Below are 19,145 nucleotides of genomic sequence, written 5' to 3'. Positions count from 1 at the left end.
CACATTGAAACCGGAAAGGGCCCCACCAAAATTGTAAGAGACTTTTGTATAATAGACCGGTGCATAATCTCGAGAAGATAGTCTGCTCTTTCTGCGAAGCCAGTTCACTCCAGGCACCGGTAGTGCGTTTGATCTTTCTTAACGATTGAGAGTTCACTGTCATAAGACGAGTCTAGTACAATTTAATTCCACCACTTCGTATTACTTTCAAGTTATGGAATATCGAACCCGCTACACCCGTAGCAACAGTACCGAACCCACAACCCACATGGTAACGGACATTCGACACGTCAATTGGAACACCACGGATACGCTGAGACAGCAGGAGCTCGAGGGTTCAACACCTGAAGAGGACAACGTGGCCGATCATCATCGACGGTATTGATTTTTGTCTACTTAGCAGGTAATAGTTTATAAAAGGGTTAGCGATAGGAATGCAAGCTCAGTCTCGATTCAGTGCTAGTTGCAGAGATATATCATATGTAATTAATTGTAATCCACCGAAGTTTAAGTAAAAGTGTAATAGTTAATAATTAAAGTGAAATAAATATTTTTTTTATTATACCGCGGAATATCACGGCATAATCTTAATGATAGTGAGTTCACTGTCATAAGACGAGTTTAGTACAATTTAATTCCACCACTTCGTATTACTTTTACATATACGTATTTTGACCTCAACTGTAAGGCCGTCTTCAGTGTCTCGTACTTGACTCGACTTCAAGTACGAGACACTGAAGACGGCCTTACAGTTGAGGTCGAAATACGTAAATGTAAAAGTAATACGAAGACAGTGAAAACTTTCTACTAAAAAGAGCTAAATATTTTTCTTAGTAGTGAGTTGTTATTGCTCCATTCTGACCGATGACACTTCTCATCCACTTTTTAAGGTCAGCTCAGATGGAGCGAGTGTAGGGAAATCCTCCATGTCCAACGCTTGCAAGAGTATCGTTATCTACATTACCCCTGATGATAAAATGGCCAGGGATTCAGACGAAGCAGATATTTGGCGCCATGCCAGCGAGAATTTCTTAGATCCATGGTTGCTTGGAAGTGTTACTCTGGAGGGCGGCGACGACACTGGCTGAATCCGTGAAAATCGCAATCGGCTTGTTAGCCAGGACCATACTGCCGTCATATGCATATTTGTCCCATGTTTGCTGGGATTTCCTATGTACATGGGACAGTTATGAGTATAACGGCAGCATAGTGGCGACAAAAATGGTTGAAGATGTGGCACTGACTGGCTTATCTCTTTGATCTATGTAGACCGGGTCCGAAGACTCCAAAACCGACCCCGCGACCGAAGACAAATCTGTCGATGTACCGGATCTGGAGCCGTGTTCCTAACAGTTCTAGAACAGATCTTTTTAATTCGTCAGTGTTTTCTCCACTTCTGAGCAGGATGGCAATGGTGTGGTTGATCCAGGCAGGAAGCATTAACCAGCTTCTCCCCTAGCAGCACAATTCGGACCGATTTTGATAACAGATTTGATAACAGAAACCTCTATACCACAAGTATGTTGCTCGGGTCGCTCCGTGGCAGTGGACCCGCCCCATTGAGAGGAGACCGGTGCCGGCAATATTTCTTAGGATCCGGTCAGCCTCGTCGGGGAGAGGGATCATGAATTCTCCTGAAGTGGCCGCAAAAAGCCGCAAAAGTAGCGACTTTGCGGCAGATACCCATCAAAACAAGATGTCGGAAGGAAAGAATGCAGGCATCAACGAATGCAACTTCAGCAGGGTGGACAGAATAATAACTTGTCCAATATTTAGTCTAGTGGTCCTATTGTTGGTACGGTGTTTTTTTTTGCAATGGTTTTCATAAGACTGATGCGGGACTTGCAAGCTACTTTCACCGCCCGGACTCCAAGCACCCGGACAATTTTCCGGTTGGGAACGGCTTGCGTGCCGTTGGTTTTATGGTAGGCCCTGCTAACTGGTGCCGGCCACTGCAGATGTTCTTCTGGGCACACTTACTGGCGTTCGTTACAAAACCGACGGGATGAAGCCTAGCGATAAATGAGTTTTGATCTTGGTCGTTCCAGCTGTCCTGCCGACAACGATCAAGAGAATGTCGTCGGTATATATGAATATGCCATAGCGATGAGTAAGAGCGTTACCGCCATAACCGACCCTTGGGGAACGCTGGTTTTATCGGGGAACTCATCTGATGCTGCAAGCTTGTTGCCTGTGATACCTCACTCTTGGAGTTTGCTAAGGACCAAGGATGTCCAGGTCCTGCTAAAAGCCTTGGTAATCTTAAGTGATGAAGATGATGAAGATTGGTCTAAACTTGGATGCATCTCGGCTTATCACGCTGCTCTTTGGGAGAGGCAGAACGAAACTTTTCCTCCACTAATCCGCCGTTTAAGCATGGGATACCCCAACCCTGATGACTGAGCGGCAGCGATAATCGTGTCAGTGAAATCGGTTAAGACCGGGGAGGTTGGTCCGCGCAAGCGATTGACATGGTGCGCTCGTACACTTTTCAATTCGTTTCAAATATTTCCAATAGCGTCTCTTGATGTCAATAGGACGAGGAGCGCTGGTGGAAATCTGCACAGGGTCAACCATTACTATCGTACAGATCGGTACCGGCTTTCCAGGAGAAGCGCGGATCTACTTACCGCTGTGACATCAACGGATGTGGCAGAGTGCCCATTGAAAAAGCTGGAGGACCCGTCATTGAGAGTGACGAGTTTACCCCCTGGGACGCTTCGACTAAAGCAGTATCTCGAGAATCGGCCTTGTACCTTCCCCACATAGGATTATGGGCGTTCAAATCCCCAAGGAGGAGCAGGGAGGAGTAACGTTTTGGATAAAATTGTTAACCTTTCTTCTTACGGCGGGAAAGACGCCGCAAGGGATGTAAACATTTATTATGCTGATCTGCATACTTCTTTGCAGCTGGAAACCGACAACCGGTAGGTCTTCATCGATACTCTACGCGGTCTATATTGTCGCATGTCACCTTGAAATTGATAAACAGATGGTGCGTTGGAACCTGGTATTCACGGAATTTTTGGGGAATTTGCGTACAGTGAAGATCTGGTCCGTTGTCGAGCGGCCGTCAACATAGCCGGCTTGATAACTTCCCACGAACTCATTCACTATTGATGACAGACGACGAAAGATGATCTGGGATCACTTTGTAGGCGGCATTACAGATGATGATCGCTCGATGGTTCTCACACTCCAACTCTATCACTTTCTTGTAGATGGGACATATGACCCCTAGACTGGCCCAGATTACTTTGGGGAGAAAAAATGTTGTCTAATTCCACGGGGCACCCCCCAGGATTGTGTCTTTGGGTGAGAAAAACAATCTCTGAAAATTTCAGCTTAATCGCTTAAGCTGGCGCATTTGATTTGAAGTTTGTATGGGGATTTCAGCCAAAATGTATAGGAAAATACACCTCCGTCACTCATTCGATGCGGAAATTGGTTCTGATTGCTCGATTGACCTCAGAATTGCAAAAACGGTAGTTGGTATGCTACAGAACAATTTCACAGTACATTGCATGATGATTAAATGAACTTTTATATCATTTTCGGCTGATTTATTAGGAGCTGATTTGTGTATTTTTGGGTTTTTTTATCGAATCGCATCAGCCGAAACCTATATAAAAGTTGATTTAATCATCATACGATGTTCTGTGAAATTGTTCTGTAGCATACCAACTACCGTTTTTGCAATTCTGAGGTCAATCGAGCAATCAGAACCAATTTCCAGATCGAATGAGTGACGGAGGTGTATTTTCCTATACATTTTGGCTGAAATCCCCATACAAACTTCAAATCAAATGCGCCAGCTTATGCAACAAGCGATTGAGCTGAAATTTTCAGAGATTGATTTTCTCACCCAAAGACACAATTCTGGGGGGTGCCCCGTGGAATTAGACAACTTTTTGTTTCCTGGGCCAGTCTAGACCCCTTCCTTCCACTCCTCCGGTAGCTGTTCAAATTCAGATTCTGACTATCAGTTTGTGCAGGCAAGCGGTCAGCTCAGCTCCGATACTGTTCTTACCAGCTGCTTTATTGATCTTTAGTTGTTGGATGGCATCCTTGTCTTTCATCAAGGTGAGGGCTGGTTGACTGAACTGACGTAGTCATCACTTCCCCTGCCTTGACTTCCACTGCGTGTACTCCCAGCGCCATTTAGGTGTTCCTCGTAGTGCTGCTTCCACCTTTCGATCATCACACGTTCATTGCGTGTATCTTGAGAACGGCACAGCTGTTACATCTCCTCGTACTCTGCTTCATCCAGGCGGCGTTTCTTCTCCTGAAAAAGGCGAGTCTGCTGTCTCCGTTTCCGTCTGTAGTGTTCCACGTTCTGCCGGATACCTTGTTGCAGCATGACCTCTCGCGCTGCGTCCTTCTCTTTCAGAATCTGTCCGCACTCTTCGTCGAATCAAACGTTCCGTCGATTTCGTCCCACATGCCCGACGTTGCTCTCTGCTGCGTCGTTAATGGCTGCTTCAACTGTATTCGAGCAGTCCTCAAGAAGGGGCCCCATCGAGCTCAGCCTCTTCCGACAACGCTGTCTCGAAATGCTGCGCGTATGCTGCGGCCACATCATCGTGATCGATTTTTTATTCTGTGGTTATCTTCAGATGTAACGATACGGAAGGCGGTGTTGGAAGTAGGTGCTGTGAATGGCCATATTCTTCATCGCCTTGCAAGGCGACGAAATCAATTAGTCGTAGGCTTTTTTCGTTCGTCAGTCGCCGGGCGCTGAACCTACAAACAGTCGGTCTGAACTCTTCCTCCTGTACAACCTGAGTGTTTAAATCTCCTATGATGATTTTGACATCGTTGCTTGTGCAGTTGCGCGTAGAATGCGTTCTTATCACCATCAGTGCTTCACGAGTGTAGGTTCTGAACGTTAAAGTGGAAGAACCGGCATTTGATCCCCATCCTGCACATTCTCTCACTGATCGGACACCACCCGATTACACGCCTTTGCATATCGCCCATCATCACTATGCATAATGATATGATTACCTCTAAACCTTCGCACCATTGATCTCTTCCAGCAAACCTCCTGCAACGATGTCGAATCCACGGTCCTTGAGCACAACGGCGAGTACACGTGTGCTCCCGATAAAGTTGAGGTACGAGGTACGATTTTAAACAGATCCAGTCAGTTTGTTTCGCGGATGAAATGGATTTTTTGTCTAATTTTTATCTGGATTTTTTTACAGAAATTAATTTCACTCATTCGAATGGATGGATAAAATGGAAGGAACAGATGGCATATGTTGAAATAAAAAATTACTTGCTTTGGTATAATAATAGTCCAATACCTAAATAATTTTGTTCAGAAAGCTCGTAAATTACTGTGGAAGTTGCTAATGAATTCCATACTGCACACGAGACTAAATGTCGCAGCCCAATCACACTCATTTCAGTTATCATAAATCGCTTTTTATAATTTTCCCTTTACAAATAGATGATGTCTTTACAGTCTAGAAATTCGTACTTATTAGCTTTGAAGTCAATAGAATTAAATGAAATTATGAAAATACTATCCCATTATTTACTGTTTGTCATCTAGCAGGCCGATGAGACATTGAAGTCCCTAGATATAAATATGGGGTGTACCAAAAACTTTGTAAGAATAATCACTCATTTACCATTCCATTGTAGAAGCATTTCTACAAATTCTTCGACGTTCGGATTCATTTTGTGCTTGCGTAATCTGTATACTTATTGTAATAGAATTACTCTACTTGGGACACTACTAACGATTTTCTACGTAGAGTTGGGCAAACATTTAACAGTACGGGTACTTCTTCTTCTTCTTCTTCTTCTTCTTATTGGCATTACATCCCCACACTGGGACAGAGCCGCCTCGCAGCTTAGTGTTCATTAAGCACTTCCACAGTTATTAACTGCGAGGTTTCTTAGCCAAGTTACCATTTTGCATTCGTATATCATGAGGCTAACACGATGATACTTTTATGCCCAGGGAAGTCGAGACAATTTCCAATCCGAAAATTGTCTAGACCGGCACCGGGAATCGAACCCAGCCACCCTCAGCATGGTCTTGCTTTGTAGCCGCGCGTCTTACCGCACGGCTAAGGAGGGCCCCAGTACGGGTACTTATGACACAGGATTCCACCAAACATCAAGATCCTACTTTTATACGCACAGTCACACTTACAAACAACCACACACCGCTACGTTTACATCGGACTACAAACAGGGGGAACATAATCTACGATTAGCTTCGGAAAAACGGATTGCAATTTACAAGCTTGAGCTTTTTTGGTATGGCTGGCGTCGCATCTACGGCGGTGGTGGTGGTGGTGGCATAAGGAGCTGATGGGTGCTTTGCTTGGTTAGTCTGATTCTGATTCGGTGTGTCGTTGTCACTGTAGCAGCAATAATTTTGCACTACGGATTTGGCACTGCCATTCAATTGTTTGTTTGATTTTGTGACAAGCTCGGTAGGTTGTTTGCGCTTGCAGAGCTGCTGATTGCACGTCGCATGGGCTTGCCAGCGAATGTACTGTGAAGATGCACGAAAGCTTTTCGTTATAAGAGCTGTGCCATCTTGCCACCTGTTTTGCCTATGAAGGATGATGCTACGTCTAGAAAATTGCAAATTGGGTTACAAAAGTGATTATGACGTTAAGAATTAATTTGTGTGCGAAATAATGAGAAGTGGAATATGGTTTCAGCTCGTGTGTTACATGAATAGTGCCTTTGCTGTTACCGCTGTTCTGTTGAGGGAAAGGAGAATTTGATTAAAATGTTACCTTTTTCGTAGCCTATCAGTTGCAAATCTTGCAGATCTACTATTTCCCAAGCTTAATCCCGTCGTCACGTATCCCATCGCAAATTTATTCGTTGCATAAAGTGTATCCTTTCATTTGGAACGAAGGCGGAATCCCATTTCAACCGCATCACCATCCGGCATGCGAGTGACATGGGAAGCCGTTAAATACATTATAGCTGCTGCTGGAAGCAGCTTTCGACCGTTCCAGGTACCATTTAAACACACTGCCGCACAAAGGGACAGGAGTAAATGATTGTTGGACAAAATCACAAATCCACTTGTATGCTAGAAATTTGGTGACATCAACAAGGCTAATATTTTTGTCTTGCAAAACACTGGGTTTATTCCCAATGAGCATCACTGCTTTCCCAGAGTCATGTAATCCACCCACAAAGCGAACTAAAGACTTCCATCAGACAGTGGAAAGGTTCGCAACCCTTCCTCACACGTGATTGCTGTCGTTCCGGTACTTCCGTTGCTTCGTTTCCTCCCCGTATGCCGGCGAGGTTGCGTTGTTCGGATTCAGTTCCATTTCGCTGAATCGGGGGAGTGTAATTAATTATTCATCGTGAAAAAAAGAAGAGTTCACTCAGTTCACACAATCCGGGCAGCCACCGCTGCTGCTGGTCCAGGATGCTGTGTCGAAGCCGGCTCACTTAGGTGGGAAGGATTATTTGGGATGCAACATACAATCTAAGTGTTGCTGACTCATCTATACTCTTGTAGGGGAAATGGGGTGAAACCGTAATAATGAAAAGAGCCCATAATATGAATAAACCATTCGGTGTGATACTGAGTTTGCTGTACATTGTTCCATACTGCATTATAAAGATAGGCATCCGGATGTCGGACCGGTCCGGCCCAGTAATGTAAGTCCGTTTGTATTACTCTGACTTATTTGTAGTTTATTCCTTACTTTCATGTCACTTATCGTTGCTAATATTGTAATTCGCAATACTCTTATATTGCATAATATTGAGAACATTGATACACAATAAGGCTTCAGTACTGTGTCAAAGTTATTTTCCAACAATTGAACATTACAATTCGGGAAAGAAATTACTAGATCAGGGATCAAATCTATTTTTCGCAATAGTACAAAATCTTCAAAGATTTAATGATTCATTGTTGTCACAGCATCATGATAATTTAAATTACTTTCTTGTACCTATATATTAACTATTTATCACTAATTCGACGTGAATTGCTTTTAAATTCCATATCCAATCATATTCCTAAGTATTTATCTGAGACTTTTCCCATGAGACTTTTAGACAGTTTTTTTTTTCAATTTCAATGCTTCTGCAAATATACCAGTTCATATATATCATAAGAAACCATCATTTAAAAAAGAGAAGAATTACTGTTCTAGTTCTATAGTCAATAATGTGCCTTCTTTATATCAGTTGTCGTCCAACCTTTGTAATTATGTAATGTAATTTGTAATCATCAATCATCAAACCTGAAGTTCATACAGCTTCGAAAAAACAAGCGAAATTTGAATATTCGATCATTCTAAACTTAAAATTCAACATTTAATTTTCATAAATTTATGAAAGCTTTAGAAAGCGAGCGACGGCGAAATAAATAAAATTCAACTTCATCTTAAAATTGTAAGGGGAAGGCAATACCAAAGAACTCCCCAAGTAGCACACGCAACATCTTCCTAAAATCACTTTGTTTCTATTCAGTTTCATTAAAGGCATTGGAAAAACATCAAAGCACGAAAAAGTTGCATCAAGATGTCAAAAACGTTCGAATTGTGTGTGTTTGACATTTGGAAACAAACAAACAAGGAATACTACACTTCATGTTGCAAACACGAAACAAAATCATTAAGCTGCATATTTTTAAAATTAAGTTAAAATTAAGTTGCAGATAAGTTGAATGGGTCTTCATGTTTAATTTAGCATCGTTCAACGTTTTGACAACTTACAAATCTTTCCTGTGATGGTGCAATCAAGTAACAGAAAACCCGAGTACAAAACTTCATAATCGTATGGTTTTTATGATGAGTCAACATGCAGTCCCTTCGAAGTGTTGAATGGTGCTGTGGTAGAGTGAAGGACTATCAATCACAAGATCCATAAATCGAATCCAGTTTTATATTTTTATTTTTTTTCCGCTGTAGTATTTTGCAATAATATTGCAATTTTACTGCAATCGAAGGATGTTTCCGTAGGCTCCACCTCTTGCGCTTTTTAGATTGCTAGACAGTTATGTTTGGTGGCACATACGCAAAGATTGTTTCTTTCCGAATAGTTGCAACACAGTGAAATGTTCAGTAGTGAAACAATTTGTGCTGCTTGCGATCCCGCGTTGAAAGTTATTTGGCGAGATTTGTAAGATTTGCTATTCTGAGAACTAACAGCTTTGAGAATAATGTCTTAAAGTTCGATCCCAGTTCGAAAACCTTTTGGAAATTAACGAAAATTCTTTAAAAAAAAACCTCAAAAAACCTAAAATTCCAGCGCTTAAAGAGGGACATAGCATATTATTAACAAATGGCGAAAAGGCTCAAAAACTTGCTCAGCATTTCGAGAGTGCTCATAATTTTAGTCTAGATCTCACTAGTCCTATTGAGGATCAGGTCACGCGGAGGTTTGAAGCCATTCTCAATCAAGAGAATGTTTTTGACCCTTCATCAGGAACTATTTTTAATGAAGTGAGATCTATTGCTAAAAAATTTAAAATATGAAAGCCCCCGATAATGATGGTGTTTTCTACATACTTATTAAAAAACTTCCTGTTAATTTATTTAACAAATATGTTTTCAATGTTTTCAGATAAATGAAAAAACGCCAAAGCAACAGCTGGACAAAAATCCAGCTGAGGCTCCTAGTTGTCGCTCAATCAGTTTGCTTTTTTCAATAAGCAAACTGCTTGAAAAGATTATTTTAAATAATATGATGGTTCATATTAATGACATTTCTATGTTTGCTGATGAGCAATTTGGTTTACATTTGGTTACGAATTTAATTTGATTCAACAAATCTGAAGGATATAGCTTGAGCTTGAGCTTGAACTTGATTGACTGCTCGTAGTTGCTACTCCATTATGACCAGATCAGCTGTTCTTGCACAGGAAACCAACAGATGTTTGCTTGGGACTAGCACACATCTTCAATGTACAAGTACTGGTGATCTCATTTGTTAGGTCATACTGGCGCCTGCCACGTCAGAATGCAAGTCAATGTAGGAAAGGGGGAGGAAATGATGATGCAATCACTCGCCCACTGCAAGCCGAATATACCTCTGCACTTGCCACGAGTTCATGCGGAATTTGTTGGAATTTCTGGGTTAGGTTGGAGAGGCAGAGGTCCGTCTTGGTTAACGAGCTGCCAATGTGATAGGTAGGAGAAGGTAACTGATGGAATTTCTAATTGGATGTAGGAAACGAGCTCTATAGTTCATTTCCAATTCTAGCAGATTACTGTTAGAATACTCAAGTTGAAGGTATAGGAATAGTAATGGAAACGGTATGGAAGTCCATTTCCAGTTCTAGCGATTGCTAGAACATGATAAATAAAGAGAAAGATACAAAGTAGGAGAATGGAACGGACCTGGGATTGAACCCACGACCTCCTGCGTATGAGGCAGTAGCCATTTGACTACCAAGCCCGCTTCGAAACAAGAGAGATCACGCACTGAGCTGAATAATTTTATTACCGGCCACGCAATGCAGATCACAATAGTTTGGCCGGCCGCGCGATCGTTCTGCTGTCCGAAACAAGAGAGATCACGCACTGAACTCGACTCAACAAATCTGAAGGATATAAGGATAAAACTGATCCAAAACTATTTATCAGATCGCTCACTGCTGGTAAACTATCAGAATTCGAAATCTGATAGATTACACTATCCAACAAAATTGAACTTTTTTTCGCTCCCTTCAACCATTTTTAATGTACTTAATAGATTTTTTTACGCTGAATTCAGGTACGTATTCAGATTTTCTGTAACACGTCCAGTTTTTGAGAAAAACGCATTTTAATTCATGAAAGTACGTATTTTCATAGAAATTTGGTTTATTTCCCCTGCAAAACTGAATTTTGGCTCCTCACTTTTAGAATAAAGTTTGAATTTTGTAGAATGGGCCTTGTAGAATGCATGTGGGTTGTTGGATTTTATTTGGCACGTACATTTGTTGTGAATAACGGAATTTCATTCACAAAAGTACGTCTTTTCATAGAATTTTGGTTTCTTTCCACTGCAAAGCTGAATTTCGGCTCCTCATTTTTAGAATAAAGTTTGAATTTTGTAGAATGGGCCTTGTAGAATGCATGTGGGTTGTTGGATTTCATTTGGCACGTACATTTGTTGTGAAAAACGGAATTTCATTCACAAAAGTACGTCTTTTCATAGAAATTTGGTTTCTCTCCTCTGCAAAGCTGAATTTTGGCTCCTCACTTTTAGAATATAGTTTGAATTTTGTAGAATGGGCCTTGTAGAATGCATGTGGGTTGTTGGATTTCATTTGGCACGTACATTTGTTGTGAAAGACGGAATTTCATTCACAAAAGTACGTCTTTTCATAGAAATTTGGTTTCTCTTCTCTGCAAAGCTGAATTTTGGCTCCTCACTTTTAGAATAAAGTTTGAATTTTGTAGGATGGGCCTTGTAGAATACATTTGGATTGTTGGATTTCATTTGGCACGTTCATTTGTTGGGAAAAACGGAATTAAATTCACAAAAGTACGTATTTTCATAGAAATTTGTTTTCTCTCCTCTACAAAGCTGAATTTCGGCTCCTCACTTTTAGAATAAAGTTTGAATTTGGTGAAATGGGTCTTGTAGAATGCATGTGGGTTGTTGGATTTCATTTGGCACGTACAATTGTTGTGAAAAACGGAATTTTATTAACAAAAGCACGTATTTTCATAAAAATTTGTTTTCTCTCCTCTACAAAGCTGAATTTCGACTCCTCACTTTTAGAATAAAGTTTGAACTTTGTAGGATGGGCCTTGTAGAATACATGTGGGTTGTTGGATTTCATTTGTTGTGAAAACGGAATTAAATTCACAAAAGTACATCTTTTTATAGAAATTTGGTTTCTCTCCTCTGCAAAGCTGAATTTCGGCTTCTAACTTTTAGAATAAAGTTTGAATTTTGTAGAATGGGCTTTGCAGAATGCATGTGGGTTGTTGGATTTCATTTGGCACGTACATTTGTAGTGAAAGACGGAATTTCATTCACAAAAGTACGCCTTTTCTTAGAAAATTGGTTTCTTTCCACTGCACAGCTGAATTTCGGCTCCTCACTTTTAGAATAAAGTTTGAATTTTGTAGGATGGGCCTTGTAGAATGCATGTGGGTTGTTGGATTTCATTTGGCACGTACATTTGTTGTGAAAAACGGAATTTTATTCACAAAAGTACGTCTTTTCATAGAATTTTGGTTTCTCTCCTCTGCAAAGCTGAATTTCGGCTCCTCACTTTTAGAATATAGTTTGAATTTTGTAGAATGGGCTTTGTAGAATGCATGTGGGTTGTTGGATTTCATTTGGCACGTACATTTGTTGTGAAAAACGGAATTTCATTCACAAAAGTACGTCTTTTCATAGAAATTTGGTTTCTCTCCTCTACAAAGCTGAATTTTGGCTCCTCACTTTTAGAATAAAGTTTGCATTTTGTAGAATGGGCCTTGTAGAGTACATGTGGGTTGTTGGATTTCATTTGGCACGTTCATTTGTTGTGAAAAACGGAATTTCATTCACAAAAGTACGTCTTTTCATAGAAATTTGGTTTCTCTCCTCTACAAAGCTGAATTTCGGCTCCTCACTTTTAGAATAAAGTTTGAATTTTGTAGGATGGGCCTTGTAGAATACATGTGGGTTGTTGGATTTCATTTGGCACGTACATTTGTTGTGAAAAACGGAATTTCATTCACAAAAGTACGTCTTTTCATAGAATTTTGGTTTCTCTCCTCTGCAAAGCTGAATTCCGGCTCCTCACTTTTAGAATATAGTTTGAATTTTGTAGAATGGGCTTTGTAGAATGCATGTGGGTTGTTGGATTTCATTTGGCATGTACATTTGTTGTGAAAAACGGAATTTCATTCACAAAAGTACGTCTTTTCATAGAAATTTGGTTTCTCTTCTCTGCAAAGCTGAATTTTGGCTCCTCTTTTTTAGAATAAAGTTTGAATTTTGTAGGATGGGCCTTGTAGAATACATTTGGATTGTTGGATTTCATTTGGCACGTTCATTTGTTGGGAAAAACGGAATTAAATTCACAAAAGTACGTATTTTTATAGAAATTTTCTTTCTCTCCTCTGCAAAGCTGAATTTCGACTTCTAACTTTAAGAATAAAGTTTGAATTTTGTAGAATGGACCTTGTAGAATGCATGTGGGTTGTTGGATTTCATTTGGCACGTACATTTGTTGTGAAAGACGGAATTTCATTCACAAAAGTACATCTTTTCATAGAATTTTGGTTTCTCTCCTCTGCAAAGCTGAATTTCGGCTCCTCACTTTTAGAATATAGTTTGAATTTTGTAGAATGGGCTTTGTAGAATGCATGTGGGTTGTTGGATTTCATTTGGCACGTACATTTGTTGTGAAAGACGGAATTTCATTCTCAAAAGTACGCCTTTTCATAGAAATTTGGTTTCTCTTCTCTGCAAAGCTGAATTTCGGCTCCTCACTTTTAGAATAAAGTTTGAATTTTGTAGGATGGGCCTTGTAGCATACATGTGGGTTGTTGGATTTCATTTGGCACGCACATTTGTTGTGAAAACGGAATTTCATTCACAAAAGTACGTCTTTTCATAGAATTTTGGTTTCTCTCCTCTGCAAAGCTGAATTCCGGCTCCTCACTTTTAGAATATAGTTTGAATTTTGTAGAATGGGCTTTGTAGAATGCATGTGGGTTGTTGGATTTCATTTGGCACGTACATTTGTTGTGAAAGACGGAATTTCATTCACAAAAGTACGCCTTTTCATAGAAATTTGGTTTCTCTTCTCTGCAAAGCTGAATTTTGGCTCCTCTTTTTTAGAATAAAGTTTGAATTTTGTAGGATGGGCCTTGTAGAATACATTTGGATTGTTGGATTTCATTTGGCACGTTCATTTGTTGGGAAAAACGGAATTAAATTCACAAAAGTACGTATTTTTATAGAAATTTTCTTTCTCTCCTCTGCAAAGCTGAATTTCGACTTCTCACTTTAAGAATAAAGTTTGAATTTTGTAGAATGGACCTTGTAGAATGCATGTGGGTTGTTGGATTTCATTTGGCACGTACATTTGTTGTGAAAGACGGAATTTCATTCACAAAAGTACATCTTTTCATAGAATTTTGGTTTCTCTCCTCTACAAAGCTGAATTTCGGCTCCTCACTTTTAGAATAAAGTTTGAATTTTGTAGGATGGGCCTTGTAGAATACATGTGGGTTGTTGGATTTCATTTGGCACGTAATTTGTTGTGAAAAACGGAATTTCATTCACAAAAGTACGTCTTTTCATAGAATTTTGGTTTCTCTCCTCTGCAAAGCTGAATTTCGGCTCCTCACTTTTAGAATATAGTTTGAATGTTGTAGAATGGGCTTTGTAGAATGCATGTGGGTTGTTGGATTTCATTTGGCACGTACATTTGTTGTGAAAGACGGAATTTCATTCACAAAAGTACGTCTTTTCATAGAATTTTGGTTTCTCTCCTCTGCAAAGCTGAATTTTGGCTCCTCACTTTTAGAATAAAGTTTGAATTTTGTAGAATGGGCCTTGTAGAATGCATGTGGGTTGTTGGATTTCATTTGGCACGTATATTTGTTGTGAAAAACGGAATTTCATTCACAAAAGTACGTCTTTTCATAGAATTTTGGTTTCTCTCCTCTGCAAAGCTGAATTTCGGCTCCTCACTTTTAGAATATAGTTTGAATTTTGTAGAATGGGCTTTGCAGAATGCATGTGGGTTGTTGGATTTCATTTGGCACGTACATTTGTAGTGAAAGACGGAATTTCATTCACAAAAGTACGCCTTTTCATAGAAATTTGGTTTCTCTCCTCTGCAAAGCTGAATTTTGGCTCCTCACTTTTAGAATAAAGATTGAATTTTGAAGGATGGGCCTTGTAGAATACATTTGGATTGTTGGATTTCATTTGGCACGTTCATTTGTTGGGAAAAACGGAATTAAATTCACAAAAGTACGTATTTTCATAGAAATTTGTTTTCTCTCCTCTGCAAAGCTGAATATCGGCTCCTCACTTTTAGAATAAAGTTTGAATTTTGTAGAATGGGTCTTGTAGAATGCATGTGGGTTGTTGGATTTCATTTGGCACGTACATGTGTTGTGAAAGACGGAATTAAATTCACAAAAGTACGTATTTTCATAGAAATTTGCTTTCTCTCCTCTGCAAAGCTGAATTTCGACTCCTCACTTTAAGAATAAAGTTTGAATTTTGTAGAATGGACCTTGTAGAATGCATGTGGGTTGTTGGATTTCATTTGGCACGTACATTTGTTGTGAAAGACGGAATTTCATTCACAAAAGTACGTCTTTTCATAGAATTTTGGTTTCTCTCCTCTGCAAAGCTGAATTTCGGCTCCTCACTTTCAGAATAAAGTTAGAATTTTGTAGAATGGGCCTTGTAGAATGCATGTGGGTTGTTGATTCATTTGCACGTACATTTTGTTGTGAAAGACGAAATTTCATTCCACAAAGTACGTCTTTTCATAGAATTTTGGTTTTCTCTCCTCTGCAAAGCTGAATTTTTGGCTCCTCACTTTAGAATAAAGTTTGAATTTTGTAGGATGGGCCTTGTAGAATCATTTTGGATTGTTGATTTCATTTGGCACGTTCATTTGTTGTGAAAACGGAATTTAATTCACAAATATACGTATTTTCAATGAAATTTGGATTCTGTGCTCAGCAAAGCTGAATTTCGGATCCTCACTTTAGGAATAAAGTTTGAATTTTGTAGAATAGGCCTTGCAGAATGCATATGGTTGGTTGGATGACATTTGGCGCATTGATTTGTTGTGAAAACGGATTTTAGCTTCACAAAACAGATAAGCCGAATTTCCATGAAAATACGTACTTTTGTGAATTCAATTCCGTTTTCACATCAATTGAACGTGCCAAATGAAATCCAACAACCCACATGCATTCTACAAGGCCCATCCTACAAAATTCAAACTTTAGTCTGAAAGTGAGGAGCCGAAATTCAGCTTTGTAGAGGAGAGAAAGCAAATTTCTATGAAAATACGTACTTTTGTGAATTTAATTCCGTTTTTCCCAACAAATGTACCTGCCAAATGAAATCCAACAACCCACATGCATTCTACAAGACCCATTTCACCAAAATTCAAACTTTGTTCTAAAAGTGAGGAGCCGAAATTCAGCTTTGTAGAGGAGAGAAAACAAATTTCTATGAAAATACGTACTTTTGTGAATTTAATTCCGTTTTTCCCAACAAATGAACGTGCCAAATGAAATCCAACAATCCAAATGTATTCTACAAGGCCCATCCTACAAAATTCAAACTTTATTCTAAAAGTGAGGAGCCGAAATTCAGCTTTGCAGAGGAGAGAAAACAAATTTCTATGAAAATACGTACTTTTGTGAATGAAATTACGTTTTTCACAACAAATGTACGTGCCAAATGAATTCCAACAACCCACATGCATTCTACAAGGCCCATCCTACAAAATTCAAACTTTATTCTAAAAGTGAGGAGCCGAAATTCAGCTTTGCAGAGGAGAGAAAACAAATTCCTATGAAAATACGTACTTTTGTGAATTTAATTCCGTTTTTCACAACAAATGAACGTGCCAAATGAAATCCAACAACCCACATGCATTCTACAAGACCCATTTCACCAAATTTAAACTTTATTCTAAAAGTGAGGAGCCGAAATTTAGCTTTGTAGAGGAGAGAAAACAAATTTCTATGAAAATACGTACTTTTGTTAATTAAATTCCGTTTTTCACAACAAATGAACGTGCCAAATGAAATCCAACAACCCACATGCATTCTACAAGGCCCATTCTACAAAATTCAAACTTTATTCTAAAAGTGAGGAGCCGAAATTCAGCTTTGTAGAGGAGAGAAAACAAATTTCTATGAAAATACGTACTTTTGTGAATTCAATTCCGTTTTTCACAACAATTGAACGTGCCAAATGAAATCCAACAACCCACATGCATTCTACAAGGCCCATTCTACAAAATTCAAACTTTGTTCTAAAAGTGAGGAGCCGAAATTCAGCTTTGTAGAGGAGAGTAAACAAATTTCTATGAAAATGCGTACTTTTGTGAATTTAATTCCGTTTTCCCCAACAAATGAACGTGCCAAATGAAATCCAACAATCCAAATGTATTCTACAAGGCCCATCCTACAAAATTCAAACTTTATTCTAAAAGTGAGGAGCCGAAATTCCGTTTTGCAGAGGAGAGGAAGCAAATTCCTATGAAAATACGTACTTTTGTGAATTCAATTCCGTTTTTCACAACAATTGAACGTGTCAAATAAGATTCAACAACTTACTTAGATCTTGTACGATTTCTTCTATATAATTCAAACCTCTTTCTCAAAGTTATAAACCGAAAACCAGCTTTACAGAACAGAGAAACCAAATTCCCATAAGAATACGTAGTTTTGTGAATTTAAACCCTTTTTTCTCAAAAACTGGACGTGTTACAAAAAATCTGAATACATGACTGAATTCAGCGAAGAAAAATCTTTCAAGTACACTAAGAATGGTTGAAGGGAGTAAAACACTGTTGACTAGTGTTACTTGTAAGAGCTGGTGTTCCCCAAGGCTGCATATTGAATATCATTTTTACTTCTGACTTAGGTATCTGATTTACCACCAGGGTGTCAAAAATCTTTGTTTGCAGATGACACGGGCCCTTCCGCCAAAGGGCGAAGCCTTCGTGTCATTTGTAGTAGATTGCAAAAAAGTTTGGATATTTTTACCACTTATTTGCAAAAATGGAAAATTCCCTCGAATGCTTCCAAAACTCAGCTTATAATTTTCCCACATAAGCCGAGAGCTTCTTATTTGAAACCTTCTAGCAGACATATTGTCACTGGGCTCCAACAAGGCTTCAAGGAATGGGGCTCCAATTAATTGGTCTAGCTAAGCTAAATATTTAGGATTTCTGTTTAACTTTTAAAAATCGCATTGAAGGCATTCAAGCCAAATGTAACAAATGTATTAAGTGTCTAAATCCACTTATAAACAGAAAATCAAAACTTTGTTTTAAGAACACATTTTCGATTTACAAACAAATGTTTAGACCAGCCATATTGAATGCTGTGCCAATATGAACTAGCTGCTGCAATACCAGAAAGAAGGCACTTCAGAGGATTCAAAATAAACTTTTGAAAATGATTCTGAAGGTACCTACGTGGTATAGTACCAATGAACTTTGCGTGATATAGTACTAGTGAGACACTGCAACAAAGGGCAGTGTGCGTTGATTAACTTCTTGTCAGTACGGATAAACAATCTTTCTTCCTTTTATAAGGTAATTTTGCGGCGATCGTGAGATGTGTAAAGGAGTTGGATTGTGAGTAGGAGGCAAATAGACAAAGGCTATTAAACTTTTCTGAAATCGAGATTAACCCTTTATTGGGCATTATTGGGTCTTTCGTGATTGCTGATATGCATTGTCTTCTGGAACTGCAAACAAGAATGTATAAATCACAAACAAGCCGAGCACTCAGTCATGCATAATCTCCCATTTTCATGAATTTGATTCATGATTTTAGATCAACTGACTCATGATTCTAAGAATAAAGCTCCCAGTTTCATGAGTTCAAATCATGATTTCAGATTTGATGACTCATGATTTCATGAGTCTTCGCTCTGATTTGTTATTGGTACTCCAAATCGTAACGCATCAACGTGTTATGGAAAACAGATCATAAAACATATTTATAACATGAAAAAGCACTAGATTCATGAAATCATGAGTCATATTTTTTATTTTCGGGAATGGATTTGTTCCCGTGTATGTATAGTAGACTGCAAAATGGTGGGTTGACATCAAGGAAGGAGCACCCAACAGAGCTCTGATCCCCACAAGTTCCTTTCTCACGTTCCACTGGTCGTCCGATGACAAAAGACCGCCAGCTAAGGGTTGTGTACTTGTCCTTCTGACATCAGCTAGAGTGAGAAGGTACGCCTCGAGCGTCTGTTCACCAGGAGGTGCGGCTCAAACAGCGTCTGCCTGGTACCTAGCGGCTGATCAACGAAATGCTGTATCGCGTCAGCTATACCTAAGGTGGCAGCCCCACCAGCGCGATGTAGGTAACGTGACCCCAGTAAGGTAGCTTACTGAAGCGTCTCAAAAACCACGAAAAAATGGAGATAGAAGAAAAATAGAACGTTATTTTTGGCAACCGACCCGGCAACGA

At 39.4% G+C, this 19,145-nt stretch overlaps 1 protein-coding gene across 17 annotated transcripts in view; it reads right to left on the bottom strand.

Annotated features, from left to right (window-relative positions):
• Positions 1 to 19,145, bottom strand: part of LOC134213393 (potassium voltage-gated channel protein Shaw-like) — a 271,798-nt gene that overhangs the window by 42,496 nt on the left and 210,157 nt on the right. The window contains exon 11 of one of the 17 annotated variants that reach the window (XR_009979446.1): positions 6,260 to 6,599. The exons of 15 other annotated variants lie outside the window; for them this stretch is intronic. The gene's annotated coding sequence lies outside the window, so the exon portion shown is untranslated. Of the gene's footprint in view, positions 1 to 6,169; positions 6,600 to 19,145 lie in introns of all 17 variants that reach the window. One more of the 17 variants, XR_009979447.1, reaches the window with a different exon arrangement.

Source organism: Armigeres subalbatus, chromosome 2 (genome assembly GCF_024139115.2).
Source record: "Armigeres subalbatus isolate Guangzhou_Male chromosome 2, GZ_Asu_2, whole genome shotgun sequence".
NCBI classification, from domain to species: domain Eukaryota; kingdom Metazoa; phylum Arthropoda; class Insecta; order Diptera; family Culicidae; genus Armigeres; species Armigeres subalbatus.
This window is presented reverse-complemented; position numbering and strand designations above follow the sequence as displayed.